The sequence below is a fragment of the Mauremys reevesii genome, linkage group 6 (assembly GCF_016161935.1).
Source record: "Mauremys reevesii isolate NIE-2019 linkage group 6, ASM1616193v1, whole genome shotgun sequence".
Classification (NCBI taxonomy): domain Eukaryota; kingdom Metazoa; phylum Chordata; order Testudines; family Geoemydidae; genus Mauremys; species Mauremys reevesii.
Genome location: NC_052628.1, coordinates 110,329,367 through 110,352,474, shown reverse-complemented (window position 1 = coordinate 110,352,474; position 23,108 = coordinate 110,329,367). Strand labels below are relative to the sequence as shown.

Below are 23,108 nucleotides of genomic sequence, written 5' to 3'. Positions count from 1 at the left end.
AAATCCTTGTATTTTTAGAAGAATTATGAGTAAAAAGCTACAAAATTGGAGCTGAAATTCATTTCAGAAATAAGATACAACAAGTTTTTGGGAATTTAAATGGGAATTCTTAATCAGAAACAGAGCTTCTAGGGCTGCCCATAGTTAGGATTTTATAATGGAAACTGTCAAGTAACCTTGTGTTCAATTACCAATAATTTTGCCAAACTTTAACCAGTCTCCATGTCAGGTGTCTGCCTCATGCTGAACCTTTTTGGCAACTTGGACTGACTGTGTGAGGAGATTTAAATGAGGAGTCTGGAATGAGAGACAAATGAGATCAGATGAGGAGCCTGGAATTGGTGGGGGAAGGGAAGGAGGATGACTGGGACTGAGAATCTGGGTGGAGATTCTCTGTCCCAGTCCCGGTAGGGGATTAGATCCAAGATTTTGGCTCAGATGGATGGAGAATTGTTGTGAAATGTTCATATGGGTCCTGGTTCCGTGGCATTTGGATACAGACTGTGGTTCAGACCCAGCTCTTTATATGACTATAGTTTGGGATTCTGCACATCCTTGTAGTGGAGAAAATACCACAGAAACTCACCACCACAGCATTTAACTTCAAAAAAGGGGAACTACACAAAAATGAGGATGCTAATTAGATGAAAATTAAAAGGAATAGTCACAAGAGTGAAATGCCTGCAAACTGCATAGAAACTATTTTAAAACAGAGACATTCAGTGACTTGTTGAAGATAGAGACTGGGTCAGAGTTAGGACTAGAGCTCAGAAGTTCATGGGTCCCGATCCTGTGCCCAGTATGCTTGCATACTGTATCCCATTGCTGGAATATTACATCAGTCACAGATATGTTGCAATTGCCCTGCTGTTATAAGATATAGAGTGAAAGATATTTGTAAAAACCTAATGGGAGAATTGATGATGCGTAGAACCATGAGTGAGGTATGTCAGTCTGTTAGGAATATTCTTGTGGTACTAAAATACAGACCTGAGTTTGAGAGGTGACGGTTTCTATGTATCCAATACCCAGCAGCCCAGACCTTGGAGAAAATAGTGAAACTATGATTCCTTTTCTTTTACAAAAGAAGACTGTTGCTGCTAAAGCTAAATGAATATGGCAGGAGAACATGAATAGTCAATCTTGAGTCAGATTCTCAAATCATGAGACTGGCTTAAAAATCATACAATTTAAAAAATAGTAAATGCAAGGCTGGGGAGGGATGGTATTTGCCTTCTGAGTTTTGAGCCTTTAGGGCACTCACTCACCAGAAGGCTTGTTCAGAGATGCTGCAAGTCCTGAGCCCTGTTCTCTCTCCCCTGCTGGTGCAGGGGTTGTGGGAGGGAGACACCCTGACATCAACCTCCTCCTTTCCTCCCACCCCCACTCTGCACAGCCAGCAGAAGGGTCCCAGGAGCAGCTGCAGGAGTAACCACTGCAAAGTGGGAGAGGAGAGGGACACCTGAACACACAGTGCTGGCTGGATGTGCGTGGCTCTGCTACTCCAGTGCACGGCACGTTAATCTCTCCTGGGTGGCTGCCCAACTGTGCAACTTAGAGGGAACAGAGGGTTGCCTTTCTCAGGCAACATGGATACTGACTGCTGAGGGTTACCAATCAGAGCCCAGATTTATAAATATAAACATCCGCAGACATTGAAACCAACACTAAGGACATGCACTGCAAGTAGGCTACCATCTGTCCTAAGCAACCACTCTAACGTAGCCACAAAGATTTCCAATATCGTTTTGATTGACTTCTTGAAAAAGTCCTTCCACTAAGCAGCTGATTTTTGCTGGTTTCTTTGGTGATTATCTGAGCCAGGTTTCTATCCACCATTTGCCTTCACTTTCCATTAAATTAAAATAAAATTAAAAGGTAGGAGGAAAGTGAAATAAGTAAATCAAATTATCACCATGTATGCTCCTTCGTACTCTGAAAATCCACAAGCAGCAATTGCAACCCAAAAAGTTGTGCCTGATTAGAAATTAAAATTTGTATATTTTGATAAATAATAATGAGATTTTTTAAAGGCAGAGTTTACTAGTAGTGCAGACCTCTGCAGCTTAGCATACAAAGATGATTTCTAAAGGAAGTGAAGTAATAACCAGCACTGATTCCCTTGTGCATTTTACTAGCACAGATTTTTTTTTCTACTGATGCTATTAAGCAAGCAAAAAGCTGAGCTTTTCCCCCAAAATTCTCTTTTATGTTCTCTGATGAATTTCAGAAACTCCTTTTAGATTATGCTTGTAATGCTGTGATTCTGACCAGATATGGAGCAGTCCACAATTTTCCTTTTGTGGCTTTTCAAGTCATTCAGTAAATGTATCCAGTGGGCTTAGCACAAAAGCGTCTATGCACACACACGCTAGCACATTTTACATCCTTGCAGACCAATAACTGGTTTCATATGTATGAGGAAGTGACTCCATTATTAGGCGAGTTGAGTATTCCGCAACTTATTCCTCATGGTAAACATCAGCTTTAAATGCCCTCAAGATATATGCTGATGTCCTCTATGTGTAATGTTTGCGCAGTGGAGGAGATGGTGAGTGCTGGGACAGCCTGTGGGCTCCATCATTAGCCAAAACTCTGTGGGTTGCAGAATCAAGCATGTACATAGGTACAGTATTCCCAGTACTCCCCTTGAATATGCTAAAAATCTCATCAGGACAGAAAAAGTGCTTGTTTCTGTAAAAACTTCCACGCTAGATTTCTCTTCCCCCTAAGCTCCCCTCCCCCCACACACACTTTTTTTTCCCTTTTTTTCCTCTGTGCTGCTGAACCATGTAATTAGCTAACATAGCTCTATTGAAATGACAGGCAGCAATATTTCTTTAATTAGTGCCATCTTCACAATTTTATTCAAAATAGTCCTCCATGTAATTACTGATACTTGTTAAGACAGAGAGGGGAAAAGAATGAGACACATTATTTACTGCAGTAGGTTGTGAATGCAGAGAGTATATTATAGTTTCACGATTCTAAAGGGAGTCTGAAATGGAGACTGTAACGAATAGATTAAAGATGCGAGGTTTCTGGAAGGCCTGGGACAGAATTAAAATAGATATAATATGGAATGTTTCATGAGAACTATGACAAACTGGTGCCAGGCAGCAAGGTGTCATAAAGTGGTAACAAAGGTATGTTTGTTCTCCAAGGCTTTTTCAGGACGTTCTCTCTATGCCTTTCCTAATGAAAAGGTGAATGAAGCAGGCTCCCCTTTCGTTAAAATTTATTCACATGACAATCTCTCTGTGACATATCACATCAGATTCTCATTGTGTGCCTGTGACTTTTTCATATGTTCTGTTTACTAAACGCTGTGGTGGCAACTTGCCAATTTCTTCTGAGATGAGATTTCACTGGTGTGCAGATTCTTTCTTTCTATCCAGTAGGAAGCAAAAAGAAAGAAAGACATGCACTCTAACTGTGTTGCAAATTTGATTATCTTACTATTTGCAAGAAAATGTTGGAATTTTATGCAGAGGGGTGCCTTACCTAAGCAGACTATTCATGCAGATCAACGTTCTTCTGCCAATATCAGCTGATTTTTACCAGGCTTTCTGATTAGGTAGATATAATGAGCAATTCTGTTAGTTTCACAGAAGTAAATGTGTGGCTTTCTCTTTTTGACTTTCAGAATTTACTCCTTATGCAATTTAATTAACTGTTGTATGCTGGATAGTGAAGTTGGGAGATGATCACTGATTTTTTAAAAAAAAATACACAATCTTCATGTAATCTAGAAATCTTTAAGAGTGGCTTTTTAAAAGGAATAAAATTAATATCGAAAATTAGCAATAGAGGAAGTTTTATGAGGCATGGAAACCAGAAAGCCCAACTACATTTTTGCATCCAGTTTGTATTTGATTAAATTATCCATCTATCCTGATTCTTCCATCGACATCCATACCCATAGTATCTAGATAGATTTTTCCTTCCTAGTCCCAAAGGTCTTGAGTTCAAAAACTTTTGTTGCATATGGAAGTTTGGGGCTGAACTTTAAAGCAAAGGCTACAGAGGTTTATCTTTTGTATATCCCTAATACCATGCAGCATGCTGATTGCAAAAGACTTTCTTCTTATTTTTCTAATGCCAGCCATCTCCTAGGAGAAGGTTTATATTAGAGCTGGTTGGGAATTTTTGAATGAAATAATTTTTCAACAGAAAATGCAGTTACCACAAAATCAAAACTTTCCACATGAAATTTCAAATTTGGAGTAATTTTTCTATTTTCCATCAGGAAAATTGAAACAAAAGATTTAATTTTGAGGAGGTCGGGCCTGAATTGAAACATTTGTTTTGTTGAGCTGAACTAAAACATTTAATTTTGAGTAAGTTTCACATTAAACACATCTGCCTAAGGTGCCACAATGACTTTTTGGAGTTGTAGTTTGGTGTCTTATGACTCCGTTCTCCCCTCAGGGCTTCTTGACTGAACTACAAAATGTGCTATGGTTGCCTTTCTGACTGAGCTGTATGGTGCTTCTTGGGGGACACATGTTTTGAGGTGCATTATGGGAAATGTAGTCCATCCAGGAGGCCAGTCTGTAGGGAAGAATGGGGACACGACGCATCTAAACTACAACTCCATGAGGTACAGGGACACTTTAGAGACATGCACTTAAATAGCAAATTGACCTGAAGTGAAATGTTTTGATTCAGTTCAACAAACCATAACAAAAGAGTAACATCTCCAAACTAATTTTTTTCAGACATTTTTATTGCATGAAAACTTGTGACATTTTGACTTTTTTGTGTCTATTCATGATGAAATCTGTCTACATATTGGAATTTGCCACAGGATAGAAATTCCAATAAGTGCTCATCTCTAATTTATAGCCAAAGCAATGTCAGTGTCCCTTAGGTTTGGTCATACCACATAGATTATTTTTTGCTGTGTCATTTGCACTGAACAACAACAAATATATGCAAGCCTTAAGAGCTGTCCAAGAGGGGAAGGATGGTCTTCTGGCTCAAGCGGACAGCCATGGGTAGGGCACAAGACTGGAACTCTGGAGCCTAGGTTCTAATTCTGACTCCACCACTGATCTTGGGCAATTTTTCCCCTACCACCATTTGTGTGACTTGCTTATTTAGAAAGCTAGATAGTTGTATAATGGGGCCCAAATCTCATCTGGGACCTTTAGTCACTACCTTTTTTGTATTAAGGATTGGGGGAGGGGGAATCAGGAGATCTGTTTTCTCTGTCCACCTATGCACAGGCTTCTTGCGTGTATTTGAGCAAGTCATTTATCTGATTGTGCCTCAGTTGTTTCTGTCCTGACAGTGGTGTTGGTTCATTCAGGTTTCTATACACTGAGATCCTTGCATAAAAGGTGTGTTAGAAGTGCAAAGCCATATACTATTAATTATATTTACTGTGAGGAAAGGGAAGATTTTAGTGTTTACATGAAAAAATAAAGAAAATCAAGCTCCTTTTACAAATTAATATGGGGATTAAAAGTACTTCTTTCAGCAAGTAAGTGCAGGACACTTGCTATCAACTTTTTAAGCATGTATATCGAATGCATATTTTTAAAAAATATGTATCCTTTAAAGCATCCAGGAGAATAAAATAATAGGTCTGTTTCTTATATTCACAGAATACTCTAAACATTTATCTGTCAGATGCTTGTGTAGCTGCTCCATTTTAGTCAGAGCGCACTCCACGTACATCCAAAATTAGAATTAAGCCCTTTGCTTTCTCTCTAGGGAAAAAAATAGTGTAAAGTTAATAGCATGGATGGGAGCAAAGGTGTCTGAGAATCTCAACAGCAGGTATATCCCCCCAACACACAAATGTCTACTTTGCTGGGCAATGAAGGGAGTACATTTAATGAGAGAGGTTATCCTATTTTTTCCCATACAAGCTTCATTAGCTTCCTGCATAGCTGTTCCTTGCCCTAAACAAGAAGGAACTTGCTTATTTATTGGGAAGACATTTTTGGAGTCTCTGGCCATTGAGTTAGTGTGTCTTTATTACACCTGGTGTGGCAGCGACACTTCCACACTCTCCATTCAGCATTGAGACCTCACCCTTCTAAATTTAAATGGACTGGTCCAAACTGTAGCATCAATAATCTTCTTTAATTTGCCAGAGATTAAACTGCCCCATTTCTGGTTACCACTGATGCTGCAAAACCAGTAAAGGGAGCATGTGTCCTTTCAAAAAGTTTTCCTGGTGTTCCTGTTTAAAATTTTAATCTTCTTAAATAATACATCTTAAAAATGATACATCTAAAATGCTGGAATATGTGCTGTAGTAATTCTGTTGGGCCTAAAAACATTTTTGTACATTTGAGTCAACAAATTATTTCAAAATGGTTTCTGGAACCTAATGTTCCCCAAAAGAGCTTTTGTGCTGTGCCTCATCCTGAGAGGCCTGTGCTCCACACAAAAGGAGCTTGAAACTCCGTGATGTTCAGTATTATTAACTAAAGAGTGGATACAACGGCAGGAATAACTACAAAACTAGTAAAGCCACTGTGAGATACATATGTACAGACTCTGCACAAAGAAAAGGGTTTATAAAAGCAAGATTTAAATGATAACACATTATAACAGAAGGAAAAACACTTCGTATAGAAAGGGGAAATAATTCAAGAATATCTTCATTAACCAAAAATATGATCATGGGTCCTTATTATCTCTTACCTTATTATGAAGCCTTACCCATTGCATTGCACAACAGCTTATGAGTGTCTTGCCCTGGAGATGTCCTGTGTGTGTCCTTTCATAACCATTAGAGAATTTCCAGCATAGACACCTTAATCTTTCAGGCAGTCTCAAGAAGACATTGAGCCCTGGTCTACACTGGTGGGGAGGGGAATCGATCTAAGTTATGCAACTTCAGCTACGTGAAGATCAACTTACCGTGATGTCTTAGATCAACTTACCGTGGTGTCTTCACGGCAGTGAGTCAACTGCTGCTGCTCCCCTGTTGACTCCACCTGTGCCTCTCACAGCGCTGGAGTACAGGAGTCGATGGGAGAGCACTCCAGGGTCGATTTATTTCATCTTGACTAGATGTGATAAATCGATCCCTGCTGGATTGATCGCTGCCCGCCAATCCGGCGGGTAGTGTAGACATACCCTTAGACTGAGACTCCAACCTCTCTCAGGCTATTAAGTATTCACTCCTTTTCCTTCCCAGGTTTTGGAGCAATTGAACACCTTATTGGTATAGCTTCCAGCTCAGTCTGAAACTTGGAAGTAATTAGACGCTAACTAAAAGGTGCATGGAAATGTGCATTCTTGGGATGCCTCAGAGAAGCTGCTTGGACTTCTGACTTTGGGTTCTGCAGAATTCAGCTAGAATACTCATACAGTACAATACCCTGACCTCACATGTACCTCTGTGTAATGCTCCAGTTACTCCCTTCGTAAGAATAATGTTGTCCAAGCATATGATCAGAATTTGATGTTAGAATTCAGTGGCGATTCATCCATGCCTTGCAGAATATAATGAAAAAGTGATATGTTTTTAAAGATCCTTACTTAAACTAAGAAACACACAGCTGAGTAATATTACTGTGTACGGTACTGCTAAATATTGTAGCTGGCGTTTTGCAAGACTGTTCTTGCAACTTTTTTTGATCCATTAACCCGTGGTGAAAAATTAAGCCATAGGAGTGACCATTTTTATAACAAGTATTGCTATCCCCTGAAAGATAAACAACATTTGGTTAAATGCCTCCTTGTACGTAGTTAAATGCTTCCGTCTGCTTTATTTTTCCCAGAAGGTGAAGGCATGAGGGGGGAGTTGGGAGAGCATATACCCATAGATGTATGGGGCCTTCATTTTTCTCTAACTCATTATTTTGGAGGCATTGATTGTATCATTTCATTAATCCTACTGTGAGTACTCTGAATTTTATTGAAGTAGTAACCTAAAACCTTCCTATGTAGACTAACAAATGTTCACAGCATGATACTGTTGAAAATAGAAGTAATGGACAGTTCTGTTCAGTGCAGCAAGTAGCCTGACAAAGGCTCATTGCTATTAATGTCTACATTATTAATCTTGTCCCAATATGAAATGTTTATAAATTAAATAAATAATAGGAAAAATAGATTTTTTTTTTCTCTCTTGGAAGTCTAGGCTATCTTTCCTATTCCAGGGCTACAGTACAAACCAATCCCTTCCATCTCCCATATAAAATAATTCTATTCATGATGGAAAAGCAACTCTCTCACAGCAGTTGATTGCACAACCTGTAAATCCAGCTAGGGAGCTGGAGTGAATTCTGCTAACTTTTAATGAATCAGTCTGCTTCTCTGATAATAAAGAAATTGAAAATTAGAGCTGAAGTGAAGTTCCAAAAAGGGTAAGAGTTACCTTTCAATATTTGAGAAATGCTATAAAGGAAGGCAGCAAAATGGATTTTAAAAATGTTCCAAGGCACAAAATAATTCATCTTACCTTATGCTGATTAACACACAAGCACTTCATGCTTTTTTAACCAAACCCCAATTTAAAAAAACAAAAACAAAACTGTTACTAAGGGGAGGACACTTCCCCCCCAAACAGTCTATTATCACTTATTTACAGCCAGTGTCACCATCCAGTAAGGAAAGTTTTAAAAAAAAAAGGAATATAAGTATGTCCAGGAACGAACAGTTTTAAGAACTATATAGGGTTGATGTAAGAATTGTATGCACTATACTGAATATTTACAGATGATCCAGGAATTTGGAGATGGTCCTTAGAAGTTGTTTTGTAAAACGTTCTGATTTATCATTCCCTCTAATACTTGTTGAACAGTAAACAAATTATTTTTATCATTCCTTCCCTGGTTTTTAAAGAACCCCAGGAAGATTACAAAATACATCATCTTATTTGCATCATGTGATTGATGCAGAAGCTAAGAATGATTGTGTTGTGATAAATAATGCAAGACTTATAAATGAATGGGAGCCACAGGTATTGTTAGCAATAGCAAGGGTAGGTTTTCCTCATGTAAATCCATTATGGGAATTAACGCTTTGTCTGTTTACAAAACTATTCCCTGACATTTAACATAAAGCACTTGAGCTTTAGAAAATAACTTGATTTGTCAATAACTGGAGATATACCGTTATGTGTTAGTGAGGCTAGGGCTGAATTTGTATGTGTGCAAGTTATCCTTTTACACTTGTTAAAAATGTCTGCTAAAATGTGTTTTGTTTATCACTGTCAGACAGCTATAGCTGAGTTACAGTTTTCACTCGATCTGTAAAGTACTCAAAATCAGGTAGAGTCCGGTGGTATTTTCTGACCCAACAAGTATGAAAGCAATTCTCTACTTGATGGTTTTTAAAGCATTCTTTGATAGAGTCAACTGGTTGTCATTCCAGAAAAAAAAAAGCACAAGTGTAGTTCCCATGCATGGTACTAGACATTTCAGATTTTCACTTTACTTTGGCAGTACAGTAACTCCTCACTTAACCTTGTAGTTATGTTCCTGAAAAATGCGACTTTAAGCGAAACAATGTTAAATGAATCCAATTTCCCCATAAGAATTAATGTAAATGGGGGGGGGGTGTTAGGTTCCAGGGAAATTTTTTTCACCAGGCAAAAGACCACAAACACACACATGTGCGCAAACATAGAGTATAAGTTTTAAACAAACAATTTAATACTGGTACACAGTGATGATGATTGTGAAGCTTGGTTGAGGTAGTGAAGTCAGAGGGTGGGATATTTCCCAGGGAATACCTTACTGCTAAATGATGAACTAACAATTGGCTGAGCCCTCAAGGGTTAACTCATTGTTAGTGTAGCCTCACACTCTACAAGGCAGCACAAATGGAGGGAGGGGAGACAGCATGGAAGACAGAGACACACACCATGTGTATGTGTGAGACAGACGTGCATTGCTTCTTTAAGTATGCTGACCCCGCACTAAGTACACTGCTTTTTAAGTACATCAGGCAGCTGCAGCCAGGAAGCTCCCTCCATCCTGAGCCCTGTTGTGTGTCTCCCCCTGCTCTATGGAGATGAGGTAAGCAGGGGGCAGGAGTAGGGGGAAGGGGACACACTGACATTAGCCCTCCTCTTCCCCCACCCCCCAGACAGCAAGCAGGAGACTCCCAGGAGCAGCTCCAAGGCAGAGGACAGGAGCAGCACACGGCAGTCGGGGGAGGGACAGCTGAACTGCCGGCAATTGCTAGCCTGCTGGGCGGCTGCTACACAGGGAACTTAGCGGAGTGGGGCGCTGATAGGGGGGCTGCCAGTCCACCCTGGTTCCAAGCCCCCACCAGCTAGCTGCAACAGGCTGCTCTTCCTGCAAGCAGTGGACAAAGCAAGCAGCTGCCAAACAATGTTATAAAGGAGCATTGCGCAACTTTAAACGAGCACGTTCTCTAATTGATCAGTAACATAACGTAACAACATTAACCGGGACGACTTTAAGTGAAGAGTTACTGTATCTGAGGGTTTGTTTGTTTTTTCCTATCAATAAGAACATAAGAACGGCGTACCAGGTCAGATCAAAGGTCCATCTAGCCCAGTATCTGTCTACCGACAGTGGCCAATGCCAAGTGCCCCAGAGGGAGTGAACCTAACAGGCAATGATCAAGTGATCTCTCTCCTGCCATCCATCTCCATCCTCTGACAAACAGAGGCTAGGGACACCATTCCTTATCCATCCTGGCTAATAGCCATTTGTGGACTTAAACACCATGCATTTATCCAGTTCTCTTTTAAACGCTGTTATAGTCCTAGTCTTCACAATCTCCTCAGGTTGACTGTGCGCTGCATGAAGAAAAACTTCCTTTTATTTGTTTTAAACCTGCTGCCCATTAATTTCATTTGTTGACCCCTAGTTCTTGTATTATGGGAATAAGTAAATAACTTTTCCTTATCCACTTTCTCCACATCACTCATGATTTTATATACCTCTATCATATCCCCCCTTAGTCTCCTCTTTTCCAAGCTGAAGAGTCCTAGCCTCTTTAATCTTTCCTCATATGGGACCCTCTCCAAACCCCTAATCATTTTAGTTGCCCTTTTCTGAACCTTTTCTAGTGCCAGTATATCTTTTTTAAGGTAAGGAGACCATATCTGTACACAGTATTCGAGATGTGGGCGTACCATGGATTTATATAAGGACAATAATATATTCTCAGTCTTATTCTCTATCCCCTTTTTAATGGTTCCTAACATCCTGTTTGGTTTTTTGACCGCCTCTGCACACTGTGTGGACATCTTCAGAGAACTGTCCACGATGACTCCAAGATCTTTTTCCTGAGGCGTTGTAGCTAAATTAGCCCCTATCAGATTGTATGTATAGTTGGGGTTATTTTTTCCCAATGTGCATAACTTTACATTTATCCACATTAAAGTTCATTTGCCATTTTGTTGCCCAATCACTTAGTTTTGTGAGATCTTTTTGAAGTTCTTCACAGTCTGCTTTGGTCTTAACTATCTTGAATAGTTTAGTATCATCTGCAAACTTTGCCACCTCACTGTTTACCCCTTTCTCCAGATCATTTATGAATAAATGGAATAGGATTAGTCCTAGGACTGACCCTTGGGGAACACTACTAGTTACCCCTCTCCATTCTGAGAGAGATGTCCTGGAGGCCAAATTTAGGCTGCTAGGGAAGAGACTGACATCTCTCCTACATCCAGAGAGATGTCAGGGTGCACAGTTTTGGGAAAATTCAGGACTGAGAGTATGTTGGGGTCACCTTGATGGCTGTAACCAGGGCTGGTGGAAGCCAAAGTGGGCCTGTGAGCTGCTGCACCAAGGTTCTTTACCACACAGATTCTTAGGGTGTGACCTGTTTTCTTGTAGGCGGGCTGTGATCATGCCAGACTAGGAGCTACAGCAGCAAGGGATGGTAAGGAACCAGGGTTGCAGGACAAGTGGTAACACAACCTCACTGGTCTGGATTGCACCCCGAATTCCATGACAGTGGGATTTTCAAAAATGCTCAGCATTAACCTAACTGTTCTGTCACTGAAATAAATAATAAAACTCCTTTTCTTCAACTGGAGCAGAGTTAGGCCAGTGCTTTTGAAAACCCCACCTTTAAAATATGGCAGGATGGGATTGCACAGACAAAGTGAGTAGAGATAAACAATACTGGAAAGGGAGCTATCAAACTGGCCAGATAACAGGTATCTCTTCTGCTTTAAGGATCACAGTTTAACCCACGCTACTGTTCAGCAATGAAATTCCAATGTATTCAGTGTGTCGGGATTTAATGTCTACAGCCATGAAGCTGAGCCATTCATACTGCACTTTCTTTGCAGTATGAATGGCTCAAAGTGAGGACACAGGCCAAAAACAGATTGAATTTAGAATCTTTTCCCACGTGGACTAAATCATTTCACAAAATGTGGCCTCATTTTCCTAAGCTGCCATTACAGGATGTGGTTCAGCATTGCTGAATCAACAGAATAGATGTACTGAGTATAGGGCTACAGTGTTTTATTTGCTCAACATAAAATAAATATTTGGACTTAGTGAGTCTGTAATGGCAAGTCTGTCTCCTTCCCTGTTGAAATCTATTTATTAATTAATGTTCTAGTCAGAGTTTCAAGATTTACTCCGCAGTGGCTTAAAAGCTTTGGGAAGTCCTGGCTAAATAAACAAATAAATAAATAAATAAAACAAAGAGCACTGTTCGTTTTCCCACATGGTCAGCTCAGGAGCAAAAACCCACTTGCCTTACATTTAATTGAGTTAGGCCCCTTTGGATTATTCCTCGGATCAAATTTTAAGAAACACATTGATTTTTACAGTAGAACACAGGTTCAAAGTCCCCATCTTAAATAAGACCTGTAAGCTCCCTTAATGCTTTTCCAACCTGGGCTACACAAATCTCTCCAAAGAGCAAATTGGGAGAGAAAAGCAAAGTGTGACAGAAAAGTTGCAGTTCACGGACCATTTTTTAAAGATGTAGAATTTGACTACGGCCAAAACAAAGGTCCTGAGCATAGATTGTGTCACTTATTAAAGGTTTGTGTTATTTCTTTTCATTTATTTTCCGACAGATGGTGTATTAAGTATGCAGAGCAGAACTGTACTTGATGAAATGAAAGGAAGGATGGTCTTGTGGCTAAGCATGGGACTGGGACTCAGAAGATCTGGGCATATTTCTTGGCTCTGCCAGACACTCCCTGTGGGATCTTGGGCGAGTCACTTAACCTCCCTGTGCCTCAGCTCCCCATTTGTAAAATCAGGATAACATTTCATTTCTCCCACCCTTTGCCTGTCTTGTCTATTTCCTTTGGGGAAGTTCTTTGGGGAAAGGGCTGTCTTATATTCTTTGTACAGTGCACAATGGAGCTCAGTCTTAGTAGGGGCTGCACTGATACCCATAGCAAATAACAATTGTGAAGATTGCAAATATTGTTGAATTATTGTTGTGACTAGATTCCTTGGAGACCACAGGGTGACATTAATTTCAGCGGAAAATGTGTGTGCTCAGAACCTCTTAGGGTCAGGCCCAAAATCACAAGAGCCATCCAATATTTGTTCATTAAGCATCAAGCTATAACCCAAACCAATTAGCTGCCTGTAACATTTGATTTAAACCAAAGCAGTAAATTGGTAGAGTTTTATAATAACCAGAGATGGACTAAAAAGGTTAAACACAATTTTTTGGTACATCTGATTGGGAAAAATTGAAGACGAAAAGAGGTTCAATTAATCAAATGATCTGCTGTGGATTGTTTGCTCAGGTCTGGTAATAACTGTAACCTTGGCTAACAGCTTGGCTTTTTAAACCAATTTCAGTTAAACTGGTACAATTTTGTGCATAGACAAGGCCTTAATTCCACACTGACATAACGAACCTATTATTAAGACAAATTAAAATGTCTTTTCCGTATTCTAGTCTAAGATTGTCTCTTGGTTACCTGTTTTAAAATCTGGAATAAGTCCACATAACTCAGTGGATTTTCTCTAACTGGTAACAGAGAGCAGAATTTGGCCCTCCTTCCTATCCAAATACATGGCCTAGAATGAGAAAATTAACATTTTTTTATTCTGAGGCTTTGATTTTTTTTTTTACATACATCTTTTTCATGATGATCAAGGCCTCACATCCTCTCTGGCCCATTTGACCCAATTATGCAGCAGAGATCCCAGAATTATTATTATTATTTTTTTACTGTCCCTAAACCCTCTCCTGTTCACTATCCCCTCAGTCCAATCCAATCAACGCAGTATCTCTTGTGCTGTTCTATATTTCATTTGGGTTTTAATTCATTTTGGTATACTCTGCCCACAAACTTTCCATATGCAAATTCTTGTATTGTAACATGTAACTGCATTGTCGCAATTGTCAGAGAAGGGCGGAGTTCTGGGGCTTTTGTCAGCGCTAGGAGTGCATTAGATGTGGTCTTGTAATTTTAACAGTCAGGAGGCAGTTGAGGGTGGGTGCATCTGCTTCTTCTCTTCTCCCTTTTTTGGGTGTGGGGTGGAGAACTTTAAATTTGGCTGGTTTCCATTCCCCATGACAGCAACTTGATGCCACATTGCACTCTGCTCCAAAATCTGAAATTACATCTAACACCCAGGGATAATCATGTTACCTTGATGTTTCTGCTGAAATGATCAGCAAATAAGTTTTCACACCTTGACATTCTACATTGACACCATTAGGTTTCAGAGTTAATACTCTGTGGGGATGAATGGAATCCATTCACTTTCTCAGAGCTGTTGTTTCAGGCTTTCTGCAGATTCAGGCAGACAGCCCTATGTTGGTTACACTTTGCTCGCGTTTTTAAGGTTAACTGCACAACTAGAAGAGCTAGATTTTTTAAATTAAAGTTTAAACTCTGATACACAATTATGGGGATTTTTAAAATGGGGAATTATATTGCTGTTCAAGTGGCTGTATAGTCATGTTATACCTGTGCCCTGCTTTATGGTTCATAAAACTGAAGAAAAGTCAGTACATTCCTAGATTCATAGTTCTGAGGTCATGGCTGCATAACGCAATACTATATGAGGTGTATTGTTTACATCGCTCTCATTTTTTTTTCAAGAACTCCTGGTAGGGGGCACTTGGCTTTTTACTGTTCAACACTCTGGAGTACTTAGAGAACAGAGAGAGAACATTGTACGCAGTTTAATGAAGCAAAGGGTAAAAATGATCTATCCTGAAAAGAAGTTCCAGGTGGGCACACTGTACAGTATGATATTTTCCAGGGAATTTAATTTTAACACTGTTTGAATTTGAGGCAAATGCTGAACATGTGAACATTTATACCAGGGCATATTAGCCAAATCCTTTGGCTTCGGTTTAAATCATTTACCATCTTTTCAGCATCTCTCTGCTTTGCCTCTCAAAGACAATATCTATCCATTTGAGGCCAGGTCTGTACTACAAAGTACTGTTGACGTAGCTGCGTCAGTCAAGGGTATGAAAAAAATCATACCTGACTCAACATAAGTATGCCAGCAAAACCCTAGTGTAGACACAGCTATGCTGACAGAAGAGTGCTTCTGTCAACATAGCTAATGTCATTTGGGAAGGTGGTGTTACTATGCCGGCAGAACAACTCCTTCTGCCAGCATAAGCTGCATCTATACTGAGGGGGGCTCTGCTGGTGTAGCTATATCTGCAAAGCCAGGTAATGTAGACTAGCCCTGAGTCAGCACTGCCCGTAACAAAGGTACCCAGCTATGCCCTGAGCCTCAATCTCCGATTGGCATTGAATAAGTTCTCCTTTTCCTCTCTGTGATTGGCTAGTGCAGTAAGAGTGGGTGGATTGCTTGTATTTTATTTGGGGGTGGCTGGGGGTGGAGGGGATTCCATTGAAGCATGGCTTCACCAAATGGTTTCACAATGGAACCCCTAATATCATCTTCCTATGGTTTTTTTATGATGGGTGATAGCCTTTTCTACAGTGCCTGAAATAGCATAGGGCTGCAGAAGAACTGCCTTGTTTCTCTCATTCAATGAGCCTAAGCAGGGCATGGTGAGACAGGGGTATGAGAATCGACAAGCTCCACACCATATCTGAGAGAATGAAATGTGAATAAATGTCATCAATTAACAAAGCACTCAAACACAGTCAATTTTAGGCTCAACCTCACTGAGAGGATTTTAACTAAATGCCCGCGTGCCATGGATCTAGAGCTCTCAGCTCTTCTGCTTTCGACTTACCTCAGGTCTATGCATTGCTCCCCTTTCTTCTGAGTGCCACTGCCTCTCGCACCCAAACAATATCCAGCTGTTTCATCACATCAGGGTCCAGAGTTCTATCTTGAAGTGAACAGGATAAAATATTTTCTTTCTATAAAAATGAAGCAGAGCTGAACTATTTATCTGGATCTAGTTGACTTCAGTGCTTTGGCCAGACTGGGATCCAGATCTGAAGCAATTATCACCAGTTAGGTTTGCAACTCCCTACCCCTCTCTCTCAGTGTTGCACATCTTTATTAATTATGGCACCAGAAACATCAAAGAGGAGACCCACCCCCCTTGTCTCTGGCTAATGGGATCTTTGGAAACAGGAACTGTGAAGGTATAGCTTATTACCAAAAAATGCCCAACATTTAAATAGATACAGTGTTAATTAACAGAAACCATCCTGAGGATAAAAAAAGAGTGCATGGACCCACATTATCACATCCAAATGCTCTTGCCCTTACAAATACCCATTTGTGCATGCAGCTACCCATTTTCCATGTGAAATAATGGGAGTGCTGGGTCACATGTCCATACACAAACCAATCTCCAGTATCTGAAAACCAAGGATTTGATGTCCCTGCCAAAGTGTGCGCCAACAATTCCAACTGTATTTCATTTGCTTCCTTTCCAGTCTGTCCATCTTTCTTCTCTACAAATTCCTTCTGTCAACCAGTCCTCTTCACCATCACTCTCTTCATATTATCGTTGCATAAAAAAGTGATCACCAAGAAACCCCCTCACACACTTTAGCTTGCTAATCTGACATCTGTCGTCTTGTTCCTTCTCTCCCCAGCCTCTCCATGAACCATTCTCTTTAACCATTCTCTTCTATCCAACCTCTCAGAGCATCTGGATCCTAGTTCCTCCCTTCCCCAAATCCCATTCTTTTCCCTAGAGAACCAAATCTCTCTGACCCCTACTCCCTTCTCTCTTTCTCCCCAGTTCCCAGGAGGCCCAACCTTCGTGGGCAATCTCAAATATGTCTGTGCTTTCTGAGCTACGATTACTGACTTTTGCACCCTTTAGCTTCCACAGGTCAGAAGCACCCTGAAATGAATTCCTTCCATCAACAGAAGGATTCACAGCATTTGAGACAAGCTGCATCAAAGCAGAGAGTCTAATCTAACCCAATACTATCTATGAAAGTTTTTACATGGCTCCCATTGTTGTAGTGTCTAAGAGCCATACATTAGGGCTGCGATAGTGTAGCATTGTATTCCTATTGTACGGATGGGGAACTGAGGTGCAGAGATATTGTGGTAGACCACGGTATCACAGTCAACTGTGGCAGAGCTGGGAATAGACTTCAGATCTCCTGAGACCCAGTCCAGTGCTTTAACTGGTCAAAACCCTAGATGGGTTTGCATTGCCTAGGCACCTGGGAGAGGAAATGGGGTATTTGTCCACTTTTTTTCTTATCTGGAAGGAGGGTTCTGTACTGCAGTTCAGGCCAAATATTAATATTTCCCAAAGTGACTCATTTGCTCATCCCTTCTTATTATCTTAACTATCAAATAGTACATTCTCTTTTCTCTCTCCAGTTGCTCCACTGAATCAAAGTGACATTGCTTCTGGCCCAAGAGGAATGAATACAGTGTTCTCCAAAGCCCATCCGTGTTGCTCCAAAGTTAGCTAGAGAAGTAACTAGAGAGTGAAGTGAAATCTCCTCCTGACAAGACACCTTGATACTAATCTCACCACCCTCCAGTCCATCTAAAATACTGTCTCTCCATCACTTGGACCCATTGCTCCATTCCTTGTTAAATTTACTCCATTGGCTCCCCTTTACTCAGTGCATCTTGCTTTCAAGGCCACGTGTTGCCTACATCTGTGATTTGGCCTCCTTTCATGTTCCTTCTATCTGCTCCACTCTGGCAATGAAGCCAGTCTTGATACCCTCTTTCATCTCCTCTTATCACAGTCTTATCTGTGGTCTTCCATGGTGTCCTTTGTGCTAGAACCCCCTCATTCCCAAATCTCTTTGCCCAACCATCTTCCTTGCCGGATTCAAATCCTTCCTAAAAACTCACTTCTGCCATTCATCTACAGGAAGAGACAGAAGAAGAAAAGAAACAACACCAAAAATGATTGGAATTTTTAAACTCTGAACATGCCTCCGAGTAACCATGCGTTAGTATTACTTTCCTCCCCCATCCTTCCTCTCTCCTGCCTCCTCATGATCCTCACTTGCTTTGTCAGGATGATTTTAGATGTTAAACTCTTCATGACAGGAACTATGTTTTATACTGGTTTCCTGTGAGGTGTCCAACACGTACTCGCACACTGGAAAAACAGTGCATTATAATGATGTAGGTCCATGTTCCTTGATGGCATAACTTCATTGGATTAATGCCAGCAGAGAATTTGGCCTAAAGTCTTCCTTCCCCTAGGAACGAGCTGTTGCCACAGTGTTCCCAACCTCTCTCAGCTCAGGGGAAAGAATTATGCTCATGCCCTCAACCTGGATCTCTTACCATCAGACCATCACAGTTTCAGTTAAATACTTTTCATGCCCATTCATGCTTTGCCTACCTCTTTTAAGCAAAACCTGTTATTGATACCAATAATGAGCTCATTTTGTGGTTAAGAAATAAAATGATGCTGAATGGGCCATCAGATAGATTTCTATCATGATAAGGCCTGCATTTAAGCATAACTACTATTAGCCAAGCAAAAGGTGTGTGCGCTGAAGTATGAAATGTTTATTATACTAAATTTCTGAAAGGGCTGCCAGAGATAGTATTGTTGATAGCCAGTAACTCAAGTGGATAGAATGGGAATTATTCTCAAGTATATCTTTAAAATAAGGCAGTGTCCTGTGGTTTCAGCTATTTCTTTTGTGTCCATGTTGGTAGCCCACAGCTGTCTGTTTGTCTGTCTCTCTTTCTATGTACCTTGTCCTCCATCACCTTACTATCTGAGCTTCTTCCTCTGGTTTCTGAATGTTTCTGGAGTTTGTGAACTTGGTACTGAAAACTCCTTTTGATTTCAATTAAGGCTGTGAGTGGGGAAAAGAACAGGATAATAACCCAGATCTTTATTCGTACCCTTTTAGAAGGATAAAATGAAAACATATCAAAGACAACAAAAATTACATATATTTAAAAAGCGGTGACCTGAATTGTTGAGCCTCATCTGCAGAGGTACAAGTAATTGTTGCATAATTATTATTCTCATCAGCCTAAAGCATATAAGTAATTGAGTGAAAAAAATCCTCACATTATGTAAAGTGATTACTGCCTTTAAGCCATAATAAACAATGATGTTCTCACAGTGGTGATGTTAAGCAGTAGAACAAATGAGTGCAGCCTGCTGATTGTGCACTGTCTGGATCATCACAAGTCGCCGTAACCCCGAATAAGTAAATGATTTAATTATTGGGGCATCTGCATGGTCCATTGTTAAAAACATCTCTGCGCAGTGCATGCTCCTGCCTTGGCTTTGGTTCACATTCAACTTTGGTACTCTGCAGGATGGTCAGAATAGCTGTTAAAATACGAGTATTCATGAAGTTCAATAGCCAACTCATGTTCCAATGGCTGCTGCCAGTCCTGCTGAATGAAATTCATTACTGCTCCACAAGGGGGACTGTGCTTTAAAGGGAACCGCACTCTGCAGCACCACCATGAAATGTTTATTCGCTGCTACTCCAGTCTTTAAATGACATAGAAGGTACTCATCCAAAATTCAGTGATGTGATAGATTTAATGGTGACATTGCTGTCTCCTTCAGTGTATCTTACTATTTGCTTGAGATACAAACTGTTGCTTATGGAAAGAAAGAATAATCCAGCTGAATCATGAGAAATCATCCCAGTCTCCCAATTAGCACACTGTGCACAGAGTAGAAACTTCTTTCATGCTGCCTTATTAAATCATAAGTATGTTATGCTGGGTCAGAACAGAATACCCACTGGAGCGTGGGTATTGGGAACTGCACCATTAAGCGGTTTCGTTTCCCAGACTGGAAGTCTGGCGGAAAGGCTCCACAGCACTCCATGTTCTGTGATGCAGAGGCAGTTGGGGACCTGTGTCACTGAATAAAGCGGATCTCTTTCAAGTATCCAGCACAATTAACGAACCCCGGAGAGTGAATAGATAAAGTCACACACAGCTATGCTGACTTATATCGGTGAAGATCGGGGTAAAGTTTTCGAAATGGTCTAAGTGGCTTAGGAGCCTAGCTCCCATTTTCCAGTGATTTAGGCACTTGGAAACCTTACGCTCATTGAAAGTCAGATGTCTCCATCTGTTTCAGTTTTCCCCTGCAAGTCAATGGGACTTTTGTCCCTAAGTGCTTTCCTCACATTTGAAAATGAGATGTAGATTCCTACGTCATGTAGGCGCTTTTGGAAATGTTACCTCATGCCCACTATGTGTACATACTTACTGTAAGACAGCAAGTACAAAGAAAAGACACCTTCTTAGTTGTATTGAAGAATTTCTCCATCAGTTCCTTTATTTTTTTGAAAGATTGCAAGGGCTTCAGAGCTGGTGCTGCGTTTTCCTTTTTATATAGCAAGTATTTAGCACATTTTGAGCATTACCCCAATATAAGTAATAATCAACCCTCAGCAAAGCATGTGTCCTGTTGTTCTTATGAGGTGATCATGGAGCATGCACAGCTGTGTATATCTAGCATACAGGCATTTGACTTTGTACTTGCTGTAATTTTCTTTGGGTGTGATAAAGGGGTCTCGTGGCTGCAGGTGAGCAGTTCAGTGATTGAGTCACAGCTTCTACAGTCATTAATCTCCATTTTCCTCCATCCTCTGTCCAAGACTAAGTCACTGCTCAGAATCTGTACTTCGCTCTTAATCTTCATCATCATGTGCCTCACACTTCTATAGGTCTGGCATTCTGGGGTGCAATCCAAACCAGTGAGGGTCTGCATCACTCGTGCCCTGCACCTGGGGTGCATCACAATGCTCTGCTGCGGCAGCTCCCACCTGAGCCACTCACAAACAGCCTGCAGGTCACACTCTGAGAGTCTGTGTAGAGATACAGCATTGGTCCAGCAGCCCTGACCCCAGCAGCCTGTCAGCAAACACGAGCCACACTCTGACTTCCACAAGCCTTGGTTACCACTCACAGGGTGACCCCAACATACTCGCAGTCCTGGATTTTCCCCCCAAATGGTCTGCACAATCCAGCCCTTTCCTTGACAGTCTGGATATATTGGGTCCTCTAAGGGGATCAATATACAACAGAGGAACTCCCCAAATAATTCACAACACTGGATTAGTTGTAATTAAACACTAAACCACGTTTATTTAATGACAAAAAGTGAGGTTTTAAGTGAGCATAAGGCGTTAAAGTCAGCAATGGCTACAAGAAAAATAAAGATAAAACACTTCCTAGTTCTAAACTTAACAAATTAGACTTGGTTCAAGGTGAAGTCCCTTACCACATGTTTCCAGTAATATCGCTGCGCAAACTCTCATGCCGGATCTGCTCCCAAAGTCCAGCAGCTGTTTCTTTTGTCGTCTTAGGTGAAACAGAGACAGATGGATAGAAAGTGATAACTTGAGGCGTTTTTGCCTCTCTTTCTTGCCACAGAATAGCGACTTGGTGGGTGATTGCCCATCAGTTTTGATGACACCTGGCTATAGGCATCAGCTTGTCCTTTGTCTTTGAGAAACAGGTTTACCCACTCCACAGACTTGTCTGGTAAACACACTTGAGTCACGATTTCAGGTTATGTTTATAACTTTACATATAATAAGCGACAAAGAGTCCTGTGGCACCTTATAGACTAACAGACGTATTGCAGCATGAGCTTTCATGGGTGAATACCCACTTCGTCAGATGAATGAGATGAAGTGGGTATTCACCCACAAAAGCTTATGCTCCAATACGTCTGTTAGTCTATAAGGTGCCACAGGACTCTTTGTCGCTTTTTACAGATCCAGAGTAACACGGCGACCCGTCTGATACTTGACATATAACATTACTGCACACATTTCACCATGAAAGTATTGACCAGGGAGTTACTAGTTTTCAAATGAGTCCTCACAAGGCCTCTTTAGTACAAAGATTATTACAGTAGCATGTAGGGTGTGAATACAGGGGTGCATTCCATCACAATAGGGCTGTACATTTACAGCACTTTGCAAACATTAATGAATCAATCCTCCTTGCATGGTAAGCTAGTATTACTATCCATCCCTATTTTAAGATGGAGGAAGATGCGGACAGTAGACATTAAGTAATTTGTTAAGCTCAAATCTGGCATTCAAACTCAAGAGCTCCTGGCTCCCATACGTCACTCAATCCACTAGACAACGTCTGCCTCTGACACTCTCCTTCACAATTTTGGGCTTTGTGGAGAAGACAATCTGGGCTAGTACTAGTTCATGTTGTACAAAGGGATGAAACAATTTCAAATGTTTTTGTGTGGCTCCGCATGGCATCACAAAATATCACCTACCACACACCTCCAGTGGATTGGTGTGTGCTGCTTATCCACAGTAACTCTAGAGAAGGTTAGCACCAAATAGAGCAAAGAAACAATCTGCATTGGAAAGGTGTTTCCATGAATTAAGAGTTGCAGGCTTCATGTCACCCATGACTTTCTCCTTCTCTCATGTGTTTCTCTGGAAGTGGTTTCTCCTAAATACGGTACCATCATGATGATGCAGAATGTTGATGAGATGTGCTCGATGTAATGCTAGCTAACCCTATGGGGAGACAGGAGAAAGGAGGTGGATATCTTCATGTCTTGAAAATGAAACCGTGGTGGTTTTAGGTGATATGCATGCAGGCTCGCTTTATCAGTCCTGTCCTGCTGTCACTCATAGTGAATGTGTCTCCCACCTCTTCTTTGTTACCTTATGGCTCTGGTCTAATGCTCATATTTTAATCACCTGAAAAGGGGCACACTATCATCTGAATTTTTTTAACCTCCTTTGTTACAGGTGATGCTTAAGATCAAAGTAGCAGGAAGAAATGAGAGAAATAGAG

General features: G+C 40.8%; 1 protein-coding gene across 16 annotated transcripts in view; it reads left to right on the top strand.

Annotated features, from left to right (window-relative positions):
* Positions 1-23,108, top strand: part of LINGO2 (leucine rich repeat and Ig domain containing 2) — a 716,716-nt gene that overhangs the window by 635,031 nt on the left and 58,577 nt on the right. Inside the window, exon 7 of one of the 16 annotated variants that reach the window (XR_005600176.1) lies at positions 12,995-13,078. The exons of the other annotated variants lie outside the window; for them this stretch is intronic. The gene's annotated coding sequence lies outside the window, so the exon portion shown is untranslated. Of the gene's footprint in view, positions 1-12,994; positions 13,079-23,108 lie in introns of those variants that run through there. 16 annotated transcript variants of the gene reach the window in all.